At 43.9% G+C, this 24,804-nt stretch overlaps 1 long non-coding RNA gene across 2 annotated transcripts in view; it reads right to left on the reverse strand.

Moving 5' to 3' along the window:
• Positions 1-2,638: 2,638 nt before the first annotated feature.
• The window catches only part of LOC139036074 (uncharacterized), a 345,733-nt gene continuing 323,567 nt past the window's right edge, over positions 2,639-24,804 (reverse strand). Inside the window, exons 6-7 of one of the 2 annotated variants that reach the window (XR_011488806.1) lie at positions 18,618-18,690; positions 2,639-15,128 (exon numbers count right to left, since the gene is read on the reverse strand). This is a non-coding gene — a long non-coding RNA (uncharacterized lncRNA). Of the gene's footprint in view, positions 15,129-18,091; positions 18,691-24,804 lie in introns of those variants that run through there. The other variant, XR_011488805.1, reaches the window with a different exon arrangement.

The following is a 24,804-nucleotide window of genomic DNA, read 5'->3' on the forward strand; positions in this document are numbered from 1 at the left end:
CCCCCCTTCCTGGTTTCACCTTCTTAGTCTAAGTTTTCTCAGCCATAACTTTGGGATGATGCTGTTTTTAGGGTTGTCACGAGAAATCAAAGAGACGTCTTGTCAAAATCACTTGGTGTTTAGCAAGGCCTCTGTACATGCTCCTCTTTTACTTTTTCATTTTAAAGTCTGTCCATGGATAAGCAGTTTCACTCATGTTTCCCAGGAAGACAACTCACATGCCTCCAACCTTCTTCCTGAAGAGCCTGGAAGACTCTGAAGGGGAGAGTCTTCCTTTAGCCTGAGTCACAATATGCATTTTCCTCCAATCTGAGTCACTTTGGAGAGTGAAAGGAGGTACTGTTAATAATAGCACCCAAAAGACAGAAATGAACCAGGACTGTCTAAGCCAATGGTAATACATGGTCACCCTTCCATTATAGATTTTTTTCAGCTATGCTTGGTATAGGACAAATAGCAAAGTAGCTTCTTTATGGGATTCTATCCTCATAGTACAGCCAGACGAGACTGCTTAATAACCCTCTGGTGGGCAGAATTCTAAGATGCCCATCCTCCCACCCTCAGTGCACAGATCCTATGTAATCTCCTTATTTTGCATCTGGGTGGGACCTGTGAGTATGATGCCATCTCACTCTCATGATTAGGCTACATTTGGCAAAGATGACAGCACTTTGCAGATATGATTAAAGCCCCATGCCCATTGACTTTGGGCTCTTCAAAAGAGAGATTTCCTTGGTGAGTCTGACTTGAAAGCACTTACTAGAAGGACTTGGTGCTTCCAGAGGAGGAAGTAAGCAAGAGTTAAGGAAAGAGTCAGCTCTGTTATGAAAGGGGCATGTGACTAGAATATAATGGCAGCTTTAAGGACCTGAGAGAGACCCCCAGCCATTGGTTGGCAAGAAAATGGTAACAACTTATCCAGAATTTCAAAGAAAATTCTTACAACTACCTTAGGAAGCAAATCCTTCCCCAGTCTAGCTTTCAGATGAGATCATAGCTTAGGGGACACCTTGATTTCAGCCTTGTGAGACCCTGAGCAGAGAACTCAGAAAAGTGGTGTGTGAGCTTCTGACCTACAGACAGTGTGAGATAACAAATGGATGCTGTCTTAACCCACTAAGGTTCTGTTAACTTGTTACACAGCAATAGAAAACTAATACAAACTCCAACCTCACATGGCCACTTTCACCTTCCACCCATATGCTCATTCTGGACCATCCACCCAAGATACCTCCCCTCCTGCTTTTCCAAAGCCTCACTCCAGACCCCTCTTCTCTAGGGCATACTGCTCCCCTCTGCTCTAGATTCCTGGTACTTCTTTGAATATACACCAAGTGTCTTGTCAATACCCATGTTTTCGCCTATATTCCTCTGTTTAACCAACCTTTACTGGATATTTCTGTGTGTCTTGCACCTTGCAAAGGCTTTTCTTTACACCTGTAAGGAAAATGCTCATGACTGCCTTCTATAATTGAGGATGTGAAGGCTGAGAGCAAAGTGCATCACTGAAGGTCAGTCAATTGCTGAGCAGTGGAACCAGAATTTGAACTAAAACCTTCTAACTCCAAGGCCTGTTTTCCTTCTACCATACCTGTTGCATTCAACTGTTGGGGTGCCCCAGATCACAAAGGACTGTATTGCTTTGTTAACTCTTGGCACTTCTAAACATGTGTTCATATAGTTCATCTCAGGTAATCTACATAAAGTATTTTTACTCACAATTTACAGAAGAGAAAGAACACTGAGACACCTAGAATATCCGCTCATTTGTTTACTCATTCCACATCATGAGTTGTACATTTAAGAGGTGCCTTACGAGTCCAAGGTCCTGGGATACAGGACAACTCTGCAGCCCAGAGTGGGGAGCAGATGTGTAGGTACAGCCCGAGTCAATTCAGCAAGGAATTTATCGTGCTGACGTCAGTGCAGCTCAGAGACAGGAGTTCAACCCAGGTGTGGAATGGGAGTCAGTCAGAGGGCCTCCAGGAGGAAGCAGAGGGTAGAGCAGGTAAGAAGTAACCTTTGTTGCCATCAGGAGTCAAGGAACAGGAAGTCTTGCCTGAGATGTCCAGCTTGCTCAGGGCAGACCCAGGCTTCAGTTTGGGTGGGCACTCCCTTGCTCTCCACTGTTTCTCAGGTAGATTGAGGGGACGTCTGCACATGGGTCTCTATGTCTCCTGAAACTTTAACACCGCAGGACGTCTCAGGGACCGGAACCGAGCATCCAATGAAAACAGAAACACATATATCCACATGAACACATCAGATAAATGCACTCACACACACATACTTGTGCCCTAAACATGATATATCCACACACACACATACCCATCCATTCACACACACAGACAGGTACGTAAGTCTCCCCTTCCCCGCCACACACACACACACACACAAATACGCATGCACACATACATATTCATACACATAAATACACACACTCATGCTTTCATACATGAATACCTGCACACTGTCACATACATATATTCCACCTACATACTCACATACATATACATTCATACACAAAGTCATACACACACGTACACACACACACCTTTACAGGAAATGAAGCAACACGGAACCAATGAGATGCTCCCAAAATTGGTTTTTATTATGCAGAACAGAACGGCAGGTGATGCACTGTCAAATGCAGTCTTGTCCCCAGTCACCTATTGAGAAGCAAGCAGACAGCACTGTGGTTTCCAGGCAAATTCCAGCTGCTTCCCCGGTGCCCTGGGTACATAAACCCAAGAAGCCAAATGATGATTTTCCCCTTCAGAAGAATAACATTGCCATGCCCTCCCTCCCTGGGCTGGAAACGTTTCTTCAGCGTGCAGTCCCCATACAGGCCAGGCAATCCCGTCAGGATGAAGTGTTGGCCAAGGAGCCGGGCAGCTCCATCAATTTCTCCTGGAAAGCCCAGAAGAAATTTGGTCGTAGAAAATCCCTTCCCTCTTTGCTAATAAAACTTATCAGTGCAGGGCAGGAGTCTGGGTGGAGAGGGACCGCAGACACTCGCCTTGCTAAATTACTTGGAGAAATGGCCCTGATCAGCCATCCAGAGGGAGAAAGGCAGGAAGTAATATAACATTTATTGAGCCCAATTTTTTTTTTCACCTAGATTCTCCCCCTCGTCTCTCTCAGCAGCCCTGTGATATGGCATTAGCTCCATCCCATAGATGAGAACACTGAGACCCGGCAACGCATCAAAAAGAGCATAGGTTTGGGAGAAAATCCAGTGTGGGTCTGAGCCCCCACCCTGCTCCCTAGCTTGCCCCTTGCCTCAGGCTGATGACTTCACCTCTTGCCTTGCAGTCTGGTTCAAGATCAAATAGATAACGCGGGCAAAGCAATGACGGCGACCCTGAGTTTACAAAGATGGTTCTGAGTCTTTCTTCTTCCCAGCTTCTCTCTTTCCCCCCAGAGTCTCCTGAGCCCCTCCATTCTCCCTCCAGAATGATGAGTGAGCCCCACTAGGCCCAGTTCTCCTGTGAGCTTACCAAGCAGGCACTTGGCAGGCACCCAACACCCCGCCCTTTTTGCAAGGAAAGTAGAGCCCTGGCTTCATACTACAAATGGAGGAGCCCAGAAAAGTGAGCCATCCTTCCCCAGATTGTAACAAGGGGTCCCCCAGTTCTTGATGAGGAGGACTTTGGTTCCTTGGTGTCCTTGAATGGGCCACATTTGCTCTAGGCTTTACAAGCCAAGGAGGCCTGCTGTCAACCTTCAACTCAGGAGAGACCTCCTTCCTGAGCCCTTGTCTGTAAAATTTACCCAGTAACAGGGAAGGAGTATGGGTTCTGAGGCTATGAAACATGGGAATCCCATGTAGGCAAATCCATCTGCAATGGCATGGTCCTGAGGAAGCAGCAGACGAAAATGAGAAAGGAAATGTGGGCTAAGTAACAGGAGAAATTCCCCGCAGGAAGGTCTATTAGACTGTGAAATAGTATTCCACAGGAAATAGGGGAGGGGTGCCCGGAGGTATTTAAAGCCTTTCTGGCCTAAGTAATAGAAGCCGCATGGTGTATGGAGTGGCCGAGGACTGGCCTCCGGGGAGCAGCCGCCTTGCCCTAATAGGCCGTCTTGTGTAGATGTAATTTCCCAGCCGGCCTTCATTCCCTGGAGCTGCACCACTCTTGGCAGGGAAAGATGCATTCACTCTCAGCTTGCGGGGATAAGCCATAGGATTTAAAGTGGGCACAGCCGTCATTTTGTCAATGAAGAGGCAGCCCCTGTGAACAAATCTGCAGATTCAACACGATCCCTGCTAAAATCCCCGTTGCCTTTTCTGGGGAAATTGACAAGGCAATTCCAAAGTTCATGTGGGGTTGCCAGGGTCTCAAAATTGCCAAAAAGACCTTTCAAAAGAAGAACAAAGTTGGAGAACTCTTTTTTCCCACCCCCCTGAGTTGAAAGCCATCCTCTTTTAGAATTTTTTAATGTTTTTTTTTTAACTGTGGTAAACGTCACATAATATAAAACATACTATATTAACCATATTTAACTGTACAGTTCAGTGGCATTAAGTACATTCATATGGTTGGGCAACTCTCACCATCATCCATCCCATTAGGGAAATGGAGAACCCTAGCTTCCCAGTTTCAAAGCTTCAATTAGGAAGCTGTAATAATCAAGACAGCATGGTCCTGGCATAAGAATAGACATGTAGGTAAATGGGATGGGATCGAAAGTCCAGAAATAAAATTCCTACATCTATAGGTAATTGATTTTTGTGTCAAGACAGTTCATTAGAGAAAGAAGAGCTGTTTCAAGAAAGGGTATAGGACAACTGATGTCCACATGCAAAAGAATGATTCTTACCTTGCAACATATACAAATAGACTATAATTCTAAATGCAAGATCTAAAACTGTTAAACTCTTAGAAGAAAACCTACAAGTAAATCTTCATGACCTTGGCTTAGGCACAAATGACAAAAGAAAAAATAGAAAATTTGGACTTCCATAAGATTCAAAAATTTTGTGTTGTCAACGATATCATCAAGAAAATGGGAAGACAACTTATAGAATAGGAGAAAGTATTTGCAAATAATACAAGGGGCTATGATTCAGAACATATAAAGAATGCTTACAACTCAAAAACAAAATAACAAAGAACTCAACTTAAAAATTGGCCAAGAATTTCAATAGACATTTCTTGAAAGAAGATATGAACACATTAAAAGATGACCAACATGGTTAGTCAATAGGAAATGTAAATCAAAACCATAATTATATACTTCTTTACACCCACTAGTATGGTTAAAATTAAAAAGACAGACAACAATATGCATTTTCAGGGATGTGAAGAAGTTGGAGACTTCAGTGATTGCTAGTGGGAATATACAATGGTGCAACCACATTGAAAAACAGTTTGGCAGTTCCTCAAAATGTTAAGCATGGAGTTATCAGTGATTCTGCTTCCCAGTACAATACCAAGAGAATTGTAAGCATGTTGTGGATTGCCGTGTATATCAGCAAAAGTTATGATAGCCAAAATATGGAAATGACCCAAATATCTATCAAGTTATAAATGAACAAAATGTGATACATGCATACAATGAAATATTATTCAGCCTTGAAAAGGAATTAAGTACCAGTAAAGGCTACAACATGAATGAACCTTGAAAACATTATGCTAAGAGAATTGTTAGTTACAAATGATCACATATGTATGATTCCATTCATAAAAAGTATCCAGAATTGGCAAATTTATAGATACAGAAAATGTTCTCTTGTCCAGCAGGGGCTTGGGAGGGTGAGGGTAATGAGAGAGTACAGTTAATGAGTATGGTATAATGAAATTTTTCTAAAATTAGACAATGGTAATGGTTGTACAACTCTGAGGATAAACTAATACCCGTAGTGAAAGTGAAAGTTGCTCAGTCATGTAATTCTTTGCAATCCCATGGAATTACAGTCCATGGAATTCTCCAGGCCAGAATACTGGAGTGGGTAGCCATTCCCTTCCTTCTCCAAGGGATCTTCCGTACCCAGGAATCTAACCCAGGTCTCCTGCATTGCAGGCAGATTCTTTACCAGCTGAGCAGCCAGGGAAGTCCAATATCCATAAATATTACACATATAAAAAGGTGAATTTTTTGATACATGAATTATATCTCAATTAAACTGTTACTTAATAAATAAAGTCACCTCTTAAATTATCACACACAATTTTGGCTTATGTTGCTGCTGCTGCTAAGTTGCTTCAGTCGTGTCCGACTCTGCGCAACCCCATAGATGGCAGCCCACCAGGCTCCCACGTCCCTGGGATTCTCCAGGCAAGAACATTGGAGTGGGTTGCCATTTCCTTCTCCAATGCATGAAAGTGAAAAGTGAAAGTGAGGTTGGTCAGTCTTGTGCGACTCTTAGCGACCCCATGGACTGCAGCCTACCAGGCTCCCCGCGTCCATGGGATTTTTCAGGCAAGAGTACTGGAGTGGAGTGCCATTGCCTTCCCTGATTTTGGCTTATGTTTCTCCATAAATATTATTTTGTCTATATGAATTCTTACTCTACATATCATTTTGCCTCACTCTTCATTGGGTTTTAAGGCCTTTCCTATGTTATTAAAAATTCTTCATTGAAAATTTTATTGAAAATATTATTTTTCATGGTTGCCTAGTATACTACCATATAGCTATAACTACAACTATCTTCTCTATTACTGTGTTTTGCTTATGTTCTTTCCCCAGATTTTGCTATCATAAAGAACATTTTTGTCATATTTGTGCATTAATTCTTATCTGCAGTTTTTGGATTATCTTTTTTTTAGGATAAATTTCTGAATTGAGATTACTGGATGATAGCCATCAGTTTTAAAATCCTGCATCTGTGAACTCCCCTCTTTTGCCCTAAGTATTTTGAGATATTTCATGCAGATCCACTCTGTTCACTGATCTAAAGAATCACTTCATCAGAATAACTTCCCGGTGTGAGGGAGAGAGGGCTTCCTGGGTGGTAAAGAATCTACTTGCCAATGCAGGAGCCGCAGGAGACATGGGTCTGATCCCTGGGTTGGGAAAAGCCTTGTCATTGAGGTCAAACTTACCTGGAGTCACACTCCAGCTCTGTCACTTAACACTGAGTGATCCTATCTAACCTTGACTGACCCTCCATTGAGTCTGTTATCTCTCCTATGAAATGGGCATAATAATAAGGTAATAGACATCAAGTGTGCACTGCCAGCCCTCCCCGCCAAAATAAGATACTTGTTTTATTTCTTTTCCTTCATTCTTCTCTTCAGAGCCCATAACTCTGCCATGAAAATACGTCTTTGGATCCTGAGTACTGTCCATGTCCGAGCCCTGGGAGATGGCATCACTCATCCAATAGTATGAATAGGAATGCCCTGGTGGGATTCACAGGGATGAGCCTGAAGCCTGAAGTTCAGGATTCGGACCTGAGTCCACTGCTCTTTAGCCTGTGATTTTAGACAGATCCTCATCATTGTTGAATCTGGCTTGTCACTAAAAGTGGAAGCAAGGAGGCAATTGTGTATCAGCCTCACCATGGGGTCAGGTAAAGGCTGGATGTAACAATGCTTGCTGTGTCTCCACAGTCTCTATAAACAGCCATTAAGTCTATCATCACAAGTCTCTCTAAATATGCTGGGGCTTGCTTGGATGAACCAAGCTCAATTCATTTTCTGCCACTAGATTATAGGCCCACAGACTGACGGAGTAAGCACTGCACCGCTACATACTATAGTAATTACTAATTACATGTTTCTGCATTCTGTAGTTTATTAGTAAATTGCATGTAGAGGGATCTAAAAGTAATTGCCCTTCTCCTGTAACTTCAGCAGCCAGCAGAAATCACAAAGAATTACCTTATTTACTTCCTAAGTGATTCCCAGTGGCCATTTGTCAAATACAAGAAAGAAAAAAAATCGTACAGTAACCAAATATTCTTCTGCTTGCAAATGATATGTGAGGGTCGCGAGAAATCTTGAGTGGAAAAGGCTGTTAAACAGCTGCCAACTAACTGTATGTAAATATCCCCCTGTGGGTAATAGCTTAATTTTGATCATTGTTCAAAAGAGCAGGCATTTTAAATTATTAATAGGTGTCAGCTACAAAAGAATGTTTAACTGGAAACTTACAAGAAGAGAGCCTGATCTGTACAAATGACACCATGTCTTTAACCACCCTGGTGTGTGAGAAAGAAGGCAGGGAGGAAAGGAAAGAATAAAAGACACAATGGGCAAAAAGTCAGTCTCATTTTTCCCTCAGACTGGGGTTTTGTGGCTTGTGGGTGGTGGTACTTTACCAGCATGGAAGCTGGCCTGGGCTTCATTCATTCCTTACTAACCTTGGTATACATAGGTTTCTTTTGTTTTTAAAGAAAGTCAATTCCAACCAAGCTGAAAGCTCGAGGCTTCAGGAAGCGCCAGGCTGTAATGCAAGCTTTCTACCTTTGCTGTGATGAAAACTTGTCCACTTCCATATGCGGGGCCTGGACATCTTTCATTTTGAGCAGCCCTGACGTGGTTCTGCTCAAGTAAACTGAAGATCCTGTTTCAAATGATTCATTTGATAGAAACATCAGGATCGCTGATGCATGGGTTGGCCTCTATGATCCCTCTTCCAAAAACACAGACAGCAGATCAGGAGATTGTTGAGTTAACAAGAAAGGAGAAATAACCAGTTTTTCTGTTTCCTTTCCTTGGTTTTTCAGGCAGTGCTAGTTTCTGGCATTTTTTGGTAACTCATGAGGTTCCCTGGTGGTTCAGACAGTACAAGAATCTGCCTGCAATGCAAGAGACCTGGGTTCATTCCCTGGGCCAAGAAGATCCCCTGGAGAAGGAAATGGCAACCCACTCCAGTGTTCTTTCCTGGGAAATCCCATGGACAGAGGAGCCTGGTGTACTACAGTCCATGGGGTTGCAAAGAGTCAGACAAGATTGAGTGGTTAACACTTTCACTGCCTTTGAGTATTAGAGATTGAAATAAGGCAAAAGGTAGGATACAAAGGATTATGGAAAAGCTCAGGTGAGTACCCTGCTACGATCTGCTGGGATAAGAACCTCAGCTCTAGTCTTTCTGCCTTCTATGTCCCTTCTTCCCTCTCCATACCTATAGGATGAAGATCAATGTGCCCAATAACTAACTGCTACCAAGTGATGAAGGACAAAATCACAAGGAAACTGACAACCAGAGATGGCAAAATCTCTGCCCTAAGCTACTCGCCTCGTAGACAGCAAAGCCAGGACTTGAAGCCAGTAAACAAATTCCCAGGGCAATTTTAACTAGGACTTGGGCCCCACCCTCCATCAGTGGAGTCAGAGGCTCAGCTGCCCTGAGTACCCAGGGGCTGGGACAGGGCCTAGGGTAGCCTCACCAGATGCAGAGGGCTGAGGCCCTCAGTGTCCCTGGAGTCCCCTCCCTCCTACTCCAGGGCTGTCCTCTCTTCCTGACTGTCCTCCCATCCCCTCCTTCTCTATAAATCCATTCATCCTGTGGCTATTTGACTCCCCCGACCACCCAGGCCTCCTCCGTCTTTCACTGAGCATGATGACAGGATTGATGGGCCCTGGGGCCCAGGCTGTCGTCAGCACCACACCACGTAAAGCTCAGTGGGTCATCTTGTGGCTCAGTGGAGTCTCCCTCAAAGAGACACGGAGCTCCCCAGAGAAGGAGGGAGACCACCCGCTTTGCTCCCCACTTTGTGCCAGACCCTGGGCTAGGGTCAAGGTGCTCCCACACTCCTGCTGAGGACATATACACCAGCAACTAAGCATCACACAATGGGAACGAGGCCAGAGTAGGTGTAAGAACCAGGACAGACGTGACATCGAAGCTGGGTGGCCACTCCGGCATAAGGACAAAGAACACCTGGATTACACTGAGGGATGGAGGAGAGTTCGCTGCCCAGACGGCTGGGTGGGGAGAATGCTCCTGTAGAGCCGTGTCTTCATTTCTGATGAACTGTTGCCTCTCTTCCCCAGCACACATGGAGATTGCCCAGAACAAGTTTGAATGCACATAACTTCTTGTTGAATTTGAGTCCAACTGGTTGTGACAGGCAACTTTAAGAGCCTTAGGTCAAGTTATCTGAGTACCTTAGCATCCTATGCTGGATTTTCTCCTAGAAACGAGGTCACCGAAGCAAACATTAATCAATCTGGTGTATCTGTTTTGGTCATGATGTTTGAATGATTGTCATAAACTAATAACAAGAGCTGGCATTTACATAGTCTTACAAAGTGCCCAGTGCAATGCCTAGTACATTATGTGCCTCAACTCACGTTACCTTAATAATAATAATTTTGATGCTGTAATAACTCCCATTTTACAGATAAGGACAATGAGACTTAGAAAGCTTAGATAATTTGTTCAAGGTTGCAGAGCCAGGATAAAGCATTGTGTTGTCTGATGTTTGCACTGGAGCTCTTGGCTTTGTGCTTCCTGGCATGGCATTAGGTGTGCGTTTTGGATGCCTTATTATTTAGCCATTATTTATATACGGCCTTCTGTGCTCAGCAGGGTGAAGGGTGCCCAGGTGATAGACAGTATTTTTGCTGGGGAACTTCGTTGATTCAACTAATCTTCAGGGTGGGCCAGCGCGGTGCTGGGCACTGGATTATCAGAAGAAGAGACAGGCATCTGCCCTCCAGAAGCTGAATAAAAGGCAGTGAAACACACTGTGGTCCTGCAGTGAGTGATTTGTCCATTTAAGGGCTTCATAGGCTAAGGAAGGAGAATCATAGTGGGCTTCTTGAGAGAGATTCACCTTGGAGGATGATTGGATAAACCATGTGAGCAAGAACTCAAGGAAGAGAATCAATCCATGAAAGACCATGTTGCATATGGTCAGGGACAAGGCTCATGCCAGGAGTGGGGCTGCAGTTGAAAGACAAACTATGGCCAAGAAAGTCCTGATTGGGACGGCTGGGTTTTATTTTATAAACATGGGAGGGCTCTGGCTGAGCTTTTCTTTAATAAAGGCATTACCAACACTATCCAATCTGGATTTTTTTCTGTTTGTTCTTCACTTGATTGTCTTTAGCAGCAAAGGTTCCTAGACTTCACTTGCATCCTATGCTGGGGTGATTTTGCTAGAACGTGGCTCTCAAAACATGGCCCCTGCAATGGCCAGCAACCTGGGTTTGAAGGAGCCCTTGAGGTGTTTCTGAGTAACAGCCTGAAGTTTGAGACTCATTAGTCTAGATCAGTCAGGGACTGTCTCAAATTATCTTCCCTGAGGTATGGATTCCTTCACCAAATCAAGTTTTACTCACAAGGGAGAAAGGGAGAATGGTTGTTATGTAGACAACCACAAGGATCAGCTTACCATTGGTAAGCACATCAGAAAAAGATGGACATGCAAGAGTATAATGGATGCCACAGTTTTTAAAGTTGTTTTTAAAAAATGTACTGAGTAGGTACTCTGTGCCAAGTACCTTATAAACATGGAAGAACTCTTCTAGGCATTCTTTTAAAAAAATAATAATTCAACATTTATTCCCCTTTCTTTCAATGACAGTACCCAAACTTTCCTCTGGGGACCTGCCTAGACCCAGTTCAAGTATCAGGTGGAACAGTCTCTAACCCCAGCTCTGCAGTGGACCTGTGACCTTATCAAAGCACAGCGTCATCTTACCATGGTGATTGGTCAGGGTAGGCATGTGACTCAAGCCAAGGTCCAATCACTGCTCATCCAGTGCTTTAAACTACAGTATGGGAAGTATACTTTTCTTTTTGTGCTCTGCAGTAGTGAAGATAAAACCTAGAGCTTCTGGGGGGTCAAACATGTCCTTTGAGAATGAAGCCAAGGAGAACTGAGAGACAGAGAGAGTGATTGGCCGATGACATTGTTTGCAACCCTGAACATGACCCTTCCTGAAGCATGGTTCATCCTCAGACTTTTCAATTATGTGAGCTGATGTATTACTTGTTTTGCTTTAGCTGGTTTGCATTTGGTTTGTGATCACTGCAAATAAAATAGTCCTGATACACCAGTGTCAGAAGGGCCACAGCCCAGAGGAGACTGAGATCTTGGGGAAATGAGCATTTAAGTTTATACTCAAAGCAAGAAGGATGAGGAAGAAATTAACCTGCTGCTCAGGCCCAATAAGATAACACAGCTGTGATGATGGAAATGGACCATGCCTTTCCAGCTCAGAAAAGATAATGTCCTTTGGACTGAAAGGGAGAGCAGAAGGTTCTGGAGAGAGAAGAAGAACCTACCTGACAGTTTTTAATTCAAGAACCCCTGGCCATTGGGCAAAAGAGAACTTGAACCTGGGGTCACTCATCCTTGGCTGGAGATACGGAAGGAGTTGAGGAAGAAGGGAGAAGGGAAGATGCTGATTGTCTCAATGCAGGCCCACGAATTTCCCATACTCTGACCCCTGGCAGCTAGCCCAGTGCCAGATAGAGAGCAGGCCCTTGACAAAGTTCGAAGGATAAGCGAAGATGGGCAAGGCTATTTCAGTTTTCAAAAATAAGATGAGGGCAGCATTCAAAGGCCCAGGCCGATGTTGTTTCTGCCCAGTCATCTAGCAGCAACAGGGATGGTTTTCAAGAAAAGATAGTCTGGGAACTAATGTTGATTTGATTCCTAAAATCAGGGTAATCATTTAATAATGAATCCTTTTGAAGCACTCTGCTTCTCTTTCCTCCTTCCCTCCCTCCCTTCCTTTTTTTTCTGAGGGTGTTTGTAATTATTAGATGGTTAGATCAGGGAAATGCAATCGGGCACAGTGTATTTGAATTTCCACATGGTGTGTAATAAAGTTTTTATGATATCCTTTTAGGTAACATGAAAAACTCTAGCTAAGGTAATAACACAGTTAGGAAGGTGGACTTGTAACCACTTCAAGAACTGTGCCCAGGGCTTGCTGATTAATTCATTCCTGTTCAGCTTGTCACTTCAGGAGCTCTCCAGAGCCCTGAGATAAGGTTTTTGTCCTTGACTCTCTCCTGCTAAAACAAATTTTGTGAATACTTGAATGAAGGCATAGAAAACTCCTTATCAAATCTGTAGATACCATTGAACCGGGAGGGGGTGACAAACGAATTAGATGGGAGAATTCTATCCAAAAAGCTCTCAGTGGGTTATGGTGATGCAATGCAACTTACAAGGCAAAAAACATAATGGGCCAAGTAAGCTTCCCCCAAGAAGCTCTACTCTGTCAGCACAGGGTGAGTGAGCTCTGTCTTGAAAGCAGCCTGAGTGAGCTTCAGCCACTTCCTAGGGATCCATATTGTGCTCTAGCTCTCATTGGAGAGAAGCAATTTAGGGTTGCATTAATAGGAGTAGAGTGTGTAGAACAAAGAAGGTCAAAGTTTCCAATTCAAGGCTTTCCTAGTCAGGCCTCGCCTGAGTCATATTCAGTTCTCAGCACCTAGATTGAGGATCGAAATGGATAAACTTGATCATGTTCAAATCTCATCATGAATATGCTGTGTGGTGCTTAGTTGCTCAGTCGTGTCTGACTCTTTGTGACTCCATGGACTGTAGCCCAAAAGGCTCCTCTGTTCGTGAGGATTCTTCAGGCAAGAATACTGGAGTGGGTTGCCATGCCCTCCTCCAGAGGATCTTCCCAACCCAGGGATCGAACCCAGGTCTCCCACATTGCAGATGGATTCTTTACCATCTGAGCTACCAGGGAAGCATAAGAATATAAGGGAGTATAAATACTGAGCCTGAAAAAAATTCAGAAGGTGAATATTCCCCATGTTCAACTCCTTAAGGGTCTGCCAACTGAAAGACACAATGTCTTGTGTTTAAAGGTTGGAATTAGCAGCAATAAGCAGAGATCCTCTGTATATTGAGTCCTTCCCTACATTGAATGGGAGAACAGCACAGCTGCCCAAAGTTGAAAATATGGTATTGTTAGGAAGGGAGTTCCCCAGCATGAGAGACACCTCAGCAGGTGCTGCACGTCAGCTTAGAGGAGTCTGGGGAAGAAGGTTTTGGAATTGACTGAGCCATGGGAAATGATGACTCTACCAAGATCTCCACCTCTACACATCTGGCTCTCCTTGATGATAGGAGGACCCGTAGTGGAAGGGGACAACCATCCTGTGGAGGAGGAAGCAAAGTAGGGGACAAGCAGAAAAGGGCGTCTTGGTGGTCACTGGTGACCTTTGAGAGAGCAGCAGGTCGCCTTTCTTTCCTGCTTCTCCAATTATCTCTCGTCTCCACAATGATACAGAAAAGCACTTCCAAAATTAAACCTCCATTGAGAGCACACATTAATAACACACCAAAGGACACATAAATTACACCTGCGAGTCATATCCCAGTGCAGACGAGTACACTGATTAATGTCACATTCCAACAATATCAAGAGCACACCATAATTAAGCTACCACTGGCAGCTTGAAAAGCTGCCCTAGATCACTATGGACACACATAGCAATCTAGATGACTAAAACTTGAAAAATCTCCCAGGTTGGAGTCATATCATTGTATTGGAGGATTAAAAGGGTGGGTTCTGGAGTCAAGCTGCTCTGGATTTAAATTCTGGTCCTACCGTACACCAGCTATGAAACCTTGAGCAAGTTGCCTAACCACAATGAGCCTCAGATTCCTGATAAGCGGAAGAGGAAGTTTATGTGGGGGGTTCTTGGCAATGTTAATTCAAAGAATGCTTGCAAAATGCTTTGCACAGACCATGTACCCAGAAAACGGTTCTCAGTGACATGAGTTCCTGTGTCTGAACATGGGTTCATGTCAGAAATCATCCACTGGTCCTACCCGTTAGCCTCATGCTTGTCACGTAGTTCTTAGTTCAAGTGGGCATTTCTAGTTATTTTTAAACTGCAATGTGATTGCTGTTTTGACATCATGATTACAGTACTCATTCATGGCTGACTGGGTGAAACTCTCCCACCTAAAGTGAGAGGATTGTCATCTATTTTGATTCACGCTCTTAGTTTGAGAGAATGACTTAGAGTCAGTGTCCCACATTCAACAAGTCAATCACTGGAATATGTCTGGTTCACGATGACTCAGTGAGGCAGTTGTGAGGTGAAGGAAAAACACTGGCCTGGGTGTTGGCAGACTGTCAGAACTTGGAGCTCCACTTGAGATGGAGCTTCGGGCAGTTCTCTCATCTTGACACATAATGGCATCTTCTGACTCCCAGGACAGCCCTCTAGACAGAATCAGCACTCTGTTGAAGAGAGTCACATTTTACTGAAAATATTTCCATCCATTCCTCTGTGCATATACACAGGCAGATATCCTAGCAGACAAGCTGTGTAGTTTACGGATACCTTCATTCACTTTTTCCCCTTTGACTTACCATTTTCTTTCCCATTCCTCTCTTTTTCTCCATCTTCCTAACTTCACCTTTCAATCCATCTCTCCAAACCTCAGGCAACCAGTGTTAATAATCTGAAGTGTGTCCCCCACACCTTGCTCAACGTTCATATGAAAGTGAAAGTGTTAGCAGCCCAGTTCCGTCCCACTCTTTGTCACCCCTGGAACTGTATGCTCACCAGGCTCCTCTGTCCATGGGATTCTCCAGGCAAGAATACTGGAATGGGTTTCCATTCCCTTCTCCAGGGGATCTTCCCAACTCAGGTATCAAACCTGGGTTTCCTGCATTGGCAGGTGGGTCCTTTACCTTCTGAGCCACCAGAGGAGCCAGCTCACATAATTATATATAAATATTCATTCTGTTACTCTTGACATTACAACTGGGATCATATTCTACATGCTTCTCTACATTTAAAGGCCCTTCCAGTAGACTGGTACATGATTTTTTAAAATATGTTAATTATTTTTTTATGGCTGCCCTGGGTCTTTGCTGCCGCCCGGGCTTTCCTTTTTTCTAGTTGGGGTGCGCGGGCTTCTCACTGTAGTGGCTTCTCTTGTTGTGGAGCATGTGGACCTAGGGTGCAGGCTCAGAGTTGTAGCAGGCAGGCTTAGTTGCCCTGTGGCATGTGGGATCTTAGTTCCCAGACCAGGAATCGAAGCTGTGTCCCTTGCATTGGCAAGCAGGTTATTAACCACTTGTATGTGGTTTTGTCACTGGTACATGCTTTTTTGAAAGGCTGCCTCACATTCCACCCTGGGGAGCAGAGATGCAGCAGAACTTAGAGCCACTCCTCTCTTGCTGGCCACTCACCTTGACCTCTTGGGTCCAGATCCACTAGAGACCACAGTGCTGTGAGCATCCCTGAAAGCACACAAACCCTTCATTTCTTGTGCTTTGATTTCAAAAGGCTGTGTTTCTACATCTCTTGATTCAGAGAATAAAACCAAGATATATGGATGGAGGGGTTTTGTCTGGAATCACACAGCTAGTAAGTGTCTGAAACATTTCAAAGCAAGCCCACTGGACACGATAGTGCGTACTCTTTATTCTACCAGACACTCTACCCTTCTTCTAACTTCTTACTGCCAGAAATGAGTTTTACGCTATCAAATGTAGTCAAGACTTGCCCTGAATCCCCCCACCATCCCCTGAGACAGAGATGGTCAAGTGCCTGGCTGTCACAGAGTATCATGGTGACCCTGGGTGGTAGGAATTCAAGGCAGATGAGGGATACAATGCCAACATGTAGAAAGCATATAGGGGAGTCTTGCTGAAAATACTCCATCTGCTCTATAAACAGGTATTGAATCTCGACAGTACTTCAAACTGGCAGGTGGGAGACTTTGCTCAGCCCTCTCTAAAGGTAGCATAAACAGCCTTGGGCCTCATTCATTTCTATCTTGGAGGATTTGACAGCCAGGCCCAGAGTCCCTGAGCATGTTGTCAAGGGGCTTCAAGGCCCTTGCAACTGGTTGGGCCAGATTGACCAGAAAATTCTGTAACCCTGCTTCTTGCTTGAGTCACACTGTCCTCATCTGTGGACCTGTGAGAGGAGAGGCTTGCAGAACTGGGCCTGAGGGATCTTGGACTTCAAACCTGCCTCTCACCAGCGAGGAGAGTAAGGTGTGCTTAATCACTCAGTCGTGTCTGACTCTTTGTGACCCCATGGACTGTAGCCCGCCAGGCTTCTCTGTCCATGGGATTCTCCAGGCAAGAATACTGAAGTGGGTTGCCACGCCCTCCTTCAGGGGATCAAACCCAGGTCTCCTACATTTGCAGGAAGATTCTTTACCGTCTGAGCCAGCAGGGAAGCAAGGAGAACAAGGTGCAGAGCATCGAAGGGATGTTTCCAAAGTGTCCCTGGGAGCTGCTGATGGCATTAGGCTGCCAGTGCAGGGCTCCTGGCCTTTTCGTTCTTTCTTCTCTGCTGTGGTCATTGGAACCCTGTGTCTGTGTGTGCCTGCTTTCTTCCCCCCACTGCAAACCTCGATTGGCATGCATGTACAGAGATGAAAATTGGCTATTATGTCCCTGCAGGCTGAGCCCTCCCACCCATTCAGTGACTTTGGGAGAATCATTTAACCTCTGTGGGTTAATAGCAATAACTAGTCCACTAGTGTTCTGGGGATTCCACAAGACAATGGCTTGAGAAAGCCTGACAGGAAACTGACCACATAGTACGCACTTAGTAAATGTGGGTTGTGTCTTTGGGCTCCCACTCGCTTCTTTGAATTCTTGCAAAACCTCCCTGAAATTCCCAAAGTCTCCAATACAGCTTAGTTTCCCCCAAACAATAGCTCTCTTGACGTGTGTGGAGATGCAGGCCCCTCTGTGAAGCGCTTCCAAACCCTCTTTCGCAGGCTTTCATCCGCTGAACCCCTCTGGGATTGCTGGCCTGCACTTAACTCCTCCAGAAGCAAGACTCTGCTGATCGCTTTCTGGTGAACAGCAATGAACTTGTCAAGAAACCAGCCAGAAGGGAGGTGGTGAAGGGCCGGGAGCGAGGCCGGCAGGTGTGCGGCAGGCGAGGGGGGCTGGCGCCATCCATCTTAATTCCTTGCTCCGTGTCCAAGTGCAAAGGGATTTGTGTCTACAAGGCTGTCTTCGCCAACCTCAGGGAAGAGGAGAAGTCGTTTAATTTGAAATTTTTACGTCTGCCACAGGGGAAGATTCTGGGGCAATTAGGGATATTGTAATTTCTTATTAAGGTCAAAAAGAAATTACAGGTAGAGCCCACGAGTCACCTGCCAACACAGTAAAAAATGGAATTTCTGGGTGACTTGGTGTGGGTGAGTCTCTGTGCCCCCGCCCATAATGATTTAGGTGGCGGGGGGAGGGGTGTAAGCCACCTCCCTCCTGCCTCTGAAATACTCACCTTTTTGAAAACCCAATAAAATTAATTCCAAGCTCAGGTTATTAATTCATCCTGGCGTGTGAATAATTCATTGTGGCAGGAGCCGTGTCACATTTTCACGTTTTGGAGTGCACACCCTCTCCTGCTCTTGCTGTGGGAGCGATGGCATCCCCCCTTAACCTGCCCAAGTGCAGATAGGACCGAGCGCTCAGTGGTCTACCCCCGAGGACATCAGAGCCCTGGGTGCAGCCCAACGCCTACCGCAAATCCAGTAGCCAGAGTGTAGGCGGCTGCAGTGACCCAAGGCGACCTACTGAAGTCAGGATGCTTCTTAAGGACCAGGGGGACTTGCTCGCCATGTTTATGACAGCACCGGGATGTGAAAGGAGTTCCTGTCGTGACCGAGTGCCACTGCTGATTACAATTTGGTCCTCTGAGAGGTTCTCCGATGGACTGCCCATCAATTATGCATTTCCCCAACACACCTTGCAGGCTGGCTTCTCATGTTAGGGGCACTTCCTGTCTGGTCGCCTCTGAGCAGGCATCCCGACACCGCTCCTGGGAAAGAGAGAAAAGATGAGGCACTGCTGGTCTGTAGTCTCTAGGGAGCCCGGTGCCGAGGCTAAGTGGGACAAGGGAGCGGTAAGTTGCTTTAGGAACTTCTCTCTGGAACATGAATGGGGTCATGGACCATCCTCTGTTGAACCAGTGTGTCTCTAGGGCTCAACAGTGCTTTCCACTCATGTTCTCGCTGAACTGTGCACTTACAAAGGTCCCTGGGATGCAGATGGGCAAACGAAGCTGCTCTTGTGATAGATGAGGAATCTATAGATGAGGCTCAGGGTGAGGGTAGGTTTCCTGTTTCTGGCTGGGCTTGAAATAGTCCCTAATCTGGTGGGCAAATAATTCCTGTATCTATTATTTCATCAAGGAGGATGTTCACCCCAACTCTGCTCATTTGTTAATTGTGGTCTGATTCAGAGCCAGACCCAGTGCTGAGGATAAGGATCCTGGAGATGACTCAGATCCAGTTCTTGTGCTAAGGGAGCTTCTGCTCTTGAGTTGGAGGAAGACACCCAATAAGGTCTCTGTGGTGACAGGGCTGTGATGAGGGATGAAGAAGACCTGTGAGGAGCATGGTTCTCTGTTCATCAGTTCATCCCGCTCTCTTTCATTGAGCTTCAGCCACAATGGCAGGTGGGTGCCTGTCCCCTGGACAGTCTGCCCAGTGTGTGTGCTCCTACAGCTGGGCACATGTCTGGCTTTTTTCATCCTCTGATCCTCTCATCTAAACAAGCTCCTATTTGACTTCTGTCCTCCAGAGCCCCCATCACGATTTGTAAAAGGTTCTTATTCATGCTCTCTCTCTATCACCAGGCTGCAAGTTCCCTGAGGAACTCACAGCACACCTGATTCATGTATCATGGTGGCCTATCATGTCTGTCAATGAAAACATTCCATAAACAGCCCATACTAAGAATAGAAAGTAGCTTTCCTTGCACAAAACTGAGGACTATAGCCTGGAAAATAACTCTGAGGAACTGCTCCAGAGAAGCAGGGTTTTCAGCACAGTTTTATGTCCTGTCAGAACAAAGAATATCAAACAAGTCAAGGATGCATTCCTTCAAGGCTTCAAGAAAAACAGATGAACACTTCCACAGCAAGTCAGTATGGCCTGGGCGCCTGGGAAGGGAGTCTTATCATCAGAGGAGGACTAGCACTGCTGTCGCAGGAAGGGAGGCGTTTGATCTTTATTTTCAACATGAACATTCTTTACTTCTGGTCAGTGCACCTCTTTTTAAAATTGTTAAAGCAGATGCACAACGTATGTTTGATAGGCCACAAAGAGGTTGTTTTAGTTAGTATAAAATTCAACTTAACTCGTATATAAGCCAGAATGACATTCTCATACCTCAATAGCTGAAGATTTCTTTGATCACATGGCACAGTTGCATCTTAATAAATACTGAATGAACGAATAACTGAACATGAGGCAGGCACCAAGAAGAGCGAACAGAAAGGTAAAATCAAGCAGCCCCAGGAGGTCCGAGGAGAGAGTACTATGTCCACCTGGGGGATCTGGGATGGCTTCATGGAGGAGGGGGCATTGGAGCTTTGGGGACTCTCAGGCTATAGCAGAGAGGTTTTGTTTTGTTTTTTAATTTGAAAAATAGGCCTTTTTAACAAGTGGTATTGTATGACATCCTATTTGGCATAATTGATTACAGCCAAGTTCGTGAATACAAATAAATAGGATTTTCCCTCATTCTTTTTTTTCATTTTCTGTTCAGAGAAATCAGGAGATGGGAGCATTATGCTCAGAAACCAAGGAACTCTTCCATAGGTTCCAGCTGAGTCCAGGCTTCTAGTGCCTTCAGCCTCTTAACACGTATATGGTCTCATGTGCAAACACCTTTATGAAAAAAATACTCAGAGCAGTATTTCTGTAGGAAATCACAAAAGCATTGCAAGGTATCCTCCTGCCTCATTTAGAAGTTTGAGGACTACTTATTAATTCACAAGTGGGGAAAGAGTCCTGCAACCAGGCTGTTTGTACATTAGCTGAGTGTCGATAAACTTGGGAAACATAGTAGTGATTAGTAGATTTCCAGTTGTGCCTGGAATCTTAGTGTGAATTGTTGGGAGAAGGATTGGGAAAGAGGGATAGATGGCCACAGGCTATGGCAGACCTTCATACCACACCCCCTCTCCTCCTTTGAAAGAACATCTTTCCAAATACCATAATACTGGATCTTGCCAAATATTTGGTCAGCCTCTTTTCTCTGGGCAGTGCTGATGGGGAACAACATATGCTTGGCCTTCTGCCTTGCTCTCATATACACACCCCAACACACATCCACATCACACCCATTCATCTCTTTGACAGCAAGGGGAGAGAGGGGGCCTGATGCTTCTGGGGCTCAATATGCAAATGTGTAGCTAAGAGACTTAGTAGTTCTGGCCCTGCAGTCTCACAGAGAAGGGCTGGAATGACCACAGAGACCGTGCGTGGGTAAGGGAGGGGTCATTGCCCTTGCACCCTACTCATGGCAGTTTCCTGATGGCATGTGTGTCTGTTGGAAGAGGTTGGACGTGATCACGGGAAAAAGGACTGCCTCTGTATCCAATCCCAGCTCTGTCACATATCTTGTGAATTCTCTGAACCTCAGTATCTTCACCTATAGAACGACAACTCCTTAAAAGGATGGCTGTGACTTCCAGAAATTGGTGTAAAAAAATCTATCAACTGCCACATCTCAGAAATCAAATGAGATTGGTTAAAACCAGAGGAGGGGTCAAGGGGCATGGAAATTATGGAAACCAACAACATAGGGAAACAACCAGTCAGTCTAGTTAAGAAAAGTAAAAGAGACAAAACAATACTCAAAATTAGGATTGGGGAAAGGAATGGGACCCTTGGTATTGTATGGACAGCATTAGAAAACAAATATGAGGATGTATGTACCAACTGTGTGAAATATGTTGAAGTCACAATTAAATGCATGCTTTTCTGTGAAAATATATAATTAAGTTTAAAAATGAAAATTTCATCAGGGAAAATCCCTTGGAAAAAGTGAACAGAAGTCAATGAATTATATTTCTAACCAGTTTGCAACTACATAATCAAAGTAACAGACTAAATTAGTTTCACAGGCTATTTTTTTTTCCTAAAAAATTCAAGGAATAAGTCATTACCAAGCTATATAAAGTGTTTTAGAATGCTAAAAATAAAGATGAAGCAATACCCAGTTCATCTTCCAAGCTAGAATATTCCTAATAACCTTGTTTGACAAAGATACAAAAAAATCCCAAATCTACAAAATAAAATTACCAGTGAATTTACACATAAAGATTTTAAGTAAAGTATGCATGTATATCAAATTTCAGAAATATATTAACAGAATAATGAACCATGATTATGTAGGTATAATCTGGGTATGGTAAGTTTAAAAATCAATCAACACAATTTATCAAGTTAAAAATAATAAAACATAATTGCACCTTTACTATCTTGTTAAAATACAGTTATATAAAAATTCTGAAAATAAAAATTACTAAATTGAATTTCATCAAAACAAACCAAAAAAGAGAAATAAAAACCTATTACTGTTTAGTAAAAGCATTGAGATAATGAAAAGATGAACCACAGATTGACTGAAAGTCCTGCATCTGATAAGGATGTATATACAGAATATATATATACAGTGAAAGTTGTTCAGTCATGTCTGACTCTTTGCAACCCCATGGACTATACAGTCCATGGAATTCTCCAAGCCAGAATACTGGAGTGGGTAGCCTTTCCCTTCTCCAGGATATATATATATATATATATATATATATATATATATAAAACTCTTATAGCTCAATAAGAAGGTAAACAACACTATGAAAAAAAAAGAAGATAAAATATTTGAACAGAACTCTCACCAAAGAAGATATACAAATAGCCAATAAGCACATGAAAAAACAGGCTCACCCACCACCATTAGTATTAAGAAAATTAAAATTAAAATCAAAGTGAGATATCATATTTTGGAGAAGGAAATGGCAACCCCCTCCAGTATTCTTGCCTGGAAAATCCCATGGACAGAGGAGACCGGCAGGCTACTGTCCATGGGGTCGCCAAGAGTCAGACACAGCTTAGTGACTGAGCACACACACATGCATGAGATATCACTTCACATCTACTAGAATGACTCTAATCAAAAAGACTGGCAATGCCAAGTGTTGAAAAGAATATAGAGAAACTGGAAGCTTCTTAGATTGTCAGAATATAAAATGGTACAGTTTGATAGTTTCCTAATCAAGTCAGACACGTACCACACAGACCAACAATTCTACTCCTAAATATCTTCCTAAATGAAATGGAAACATATGTCCAAACAAAGACTTGTACAAGACTGTTCATAGCAATGTGACATATAATAGCTCAAAATTGCAAACAACTTAAAAGTCCATCAACCAGCCAAGGGGTAAACACACTAACACATTCAGACAGAGAATACTCTAAGCAATAAAAAAGAATGAATGCCTGACACACATGACAACGCAGGGGACCTCAGAAGTGTTGTGCTAAGTGAAAGACGGCAGATACCAGACACTATAGACTATATGTCACAGGATACCATTCATGAGAAATTTCTAGAAAAGAGACTGAAAGCAGATCAGCATTTGCCTGGGGCTGGGGGTGAAGCAGAGGCTGATGGCAAATGGACACTAGAGAGATTCTGGGGGTGATGGAAGAGTCCAATAGGAAAGTTCTCTAGCCAGAGGGAATATCATCAAAATCTTGAAATTGAGACAGGATGAAATATTGTGGGCCGGACATATCTTCCTGCTCGGCACAAGCAGAAAAATGGAGCGAATACATGAAACCGTTCTTCCCAAACGTGGGGCAACAGGCAGCACAGGATCTCTGAGAGAATATATAAGGGGAGTCCTACAGGCACCTCAGATTTCTACCTGTGGTCACCTCAGCTCTCTGCCTAGAGGCAAGTTCTGACGACAACACAGGGAGGAGAGGTCCAACAGACTCACCGTCTTGCTGAATTCAAGGGGTGGAGAAGGAAGATGGGAAGGTTGACACAGCAGGAAGTTGCTGGACATATTTCTGAAAGAGTAAAAGAGCTCCAGAAAACTGAAGAGGAGTCTCCATGGGTCTTAGTAAGCATGGGGCCTTATTGCATAGCGTGAAATTCCACAAAATCATGTAAACAGTGAATAGGGGATTGGAAGCTGTATCATTCCTGGTATTTACACAGGGCAGGGTAATGTTTGAACACTGACGACAAGAATGATGAGTCCTCAGCAGTCACATGGACTTTCAGTGGGATGTCAGAGGGTTCATGTCTGACTATTCAGGCTGAACTATCCCTACAGTGAAGGCTACTCTAGATCTGCCCTAGCAAATCTCAGAAACAGACTGAACGTGATCAAACAATCTGTAAGCAGCTTAGCCGCTCTCCAGGACAAAAACCAACTCCCTTTAAAGGAAGACGATAAAATCCAGACAATCAACAACATAAAATTCACCATGTCCATCATCCACTAAAACTCACCGGATGCACCAAGAAGCAGGAAGAGAAGCAGACTATGAAAAAGGAAAAGCCTGTCAATACAAAAGGGAGGAAAAATAGCAGAGGTGGTGAAACTTGCAGACAAGGATGGTTAAAACGATTATCCTGTTCAAACATTTAAAGGAAAGTAGGAACAGAACAAGGAGAGAAGTAGAAGCTATAAAGAAGGAGAAAATGGAACTTCTAGATTAAAAAAAAATACAATATCTGAAATGCATATTCCACCAGATGAGATTGATAACAGATTAGATGCTGTAGGGAGAGAGATCAGTGAACTTGAAGACTTAGCAAATGAAGTTGTCCATGGTGAAGCACAGATATTCAAAAATAGCAGAACCTTGGTGTGCTGGGAGATAATATCAGACAGCCAAACACAACCATGAAAGGATGGGAGGCAATACAATATTTGGCAAAAAAAAAAAAAAAAAAACACTGGCTAAACACTTCCAAATTTGAAGTAGTTTATAAACCCACAGACCCAGAAAAACTCAGCAAACCCTAGGCAGAAAAAATACAAAGAAAATGAAACCACAATACATTATAATCAAATAGCTGACGAAGATAAAGGAAAAACTGCAAAGCAGCTGGGGGTGGG

This window comes from Odocoileus virginianus, chromosome 7, assembly GCF_023699985.2.
Source record: "Odocoileus virginianus isolate 20LAN1187 ecotype Illinois chromosome 7, Ovbor_1.2, whole genome shotgun sequence".
Taxonomy (NCBI): domain Eukaryota; kingdom Metazoa; phylum Chordata; class Mammalia; order Artiodactyla; family Cervidae; genus Odocoileus; species Odocoileus virginianus.